Below are 1357 nucleotides of genomic sequence, written 5' to 3'. Positions count from 1 at the left end.
CTTTAGGTAAATGTCACACTGCTCTTAGGATCTCTTGTAACATCTGATTCTAGGTCATTCTGAAGAAAAAAATTTCATTCTGAAATATATCTAGTTAATTATGATAATTCATCAGAACTCTACCTGATATAATCAAAAGGTTAAAAAAAGCTAAGTTACTTTCCTGTGGGATTAACTGGAACCCCAAATATCCCAACATCTTAATTAGAAAGGTCTTTGCCGTAATTCTACGAAATTGTACACGATATCAACTTTTTTAAAACTAACAAAAAGAGTTGATCTTTAGGATAAATGCTTGAGTCAGCTGACAAACTGATATAAAGGAGTATGTGCAAGGGGAATTCTCTAAATAGAGGGAAAAAAATTTTTTTTTTTCCATAAAGATAGCTGCTTTTTCTTTAAAGAGTTTAAAAATTGATGGTTCAACAGCAAAGCTACATAACCACTCTGGAGTAGAAGGGAAGGGCTCTGCCAGCACAGTGCCATCAGCTGGTAGAAACGACTGGAAACAAAACAGGCAGGAGTGGCCCAGGAACATATTTAGGTCAGACACAGCAATGGCAGCCCCAGACCCTGGCTCCTTATAGATAGACAGCAATCCACTCATGCATACTGCACAGAGATTAAACAAAATGAAAAGAAATGTACTAAAACAAAAGAAAACACACCCCTCAACCCAGAAAACCTTCCCTGGCTCTCTGCTACCTGAAGAATGTGCCAAACGCCAGTTTTCTGCTCTAACGTGGATTCTGATGACTGATCAGTGAGCTCTGGGGTGCTGACCTGCTGGGCCCTGGGCAGGACCTCTCCCTAAGCATCACTGAGAACTGGGGGACAGCTGTTGTGTGCCACTGTCAGCAGACAGTACAATGCCACAGGCCCACAGACCTCCATCACATTTGCCACCACTTTAAACGGTACAATCAAAAAGGCTACAATTGTGAACAAATGTGGACTTTCTCCAAAGACAGATGAGGAGACAGAAGGCTACAACATGTCCCTCCTTGAGAGAGGTTGGAGGAAGGTGTCTACAGTTACACCACAGGTTTGTGCCAACCTGTGGTAACTTTCAAAAGCCATAGTAGCAGCAAGAGAGGAAAGGAAGATGTTTACACTTTGGACTTTGTATCAGGCACTTAAATTGTTGGAGAGACATGCCATTTGGAACCAAAGATGTGAAGACTGGGTTGGAGTGATCGTGACGAGTGGTCTAACAATGGACTTTCAGAAGCAAAGTGGAGGTGTGGGTTGAACCTCTCCCATCCTTTAGTGCTGACTTTCAGGTTTTCTAAGTGCCCACGGCCATGGCAATGGCAGCGGCGGTGGCAACGGCAGGAACGGTTCTGTCATGTCTTCT

At 43.0% G+C, this 1357-nt stretch overlaps 1 protein-coding gene across 1 annotated transcript in view; it reads right to left on the bottom strand.

Moving 5' to 3' along the window:
* The window catches only part of PRKAR2A (protein kinase, cAMP-dependent, regulatory, type II, alpha), a 70073-nt gene that overhangs the window by 2785 nt on the left and 65931 nt on the right, over positions 1-1357 (bottom strand). The gene's annotated exons all lie outside the window — the stretch shown is intronic.

This window comes from Bison bison, unplaced genomic scaffold, assembly GCF_000754665.1.
Source record: "Bison bison bison isolate TAMUID 2011002044 unplaced genomic scaffold, Bison_UMD1.0 scf7180017864304, whole genome shotgun sequence".
NCBI lineage: Eukaryota > Metazoa > Chordata > Mammalia > Artiodactyla > Bovidae > Bison > Bison bison.
This window is presented reverse-complemented; position numbering and strand designations above follow the sequence as displayed.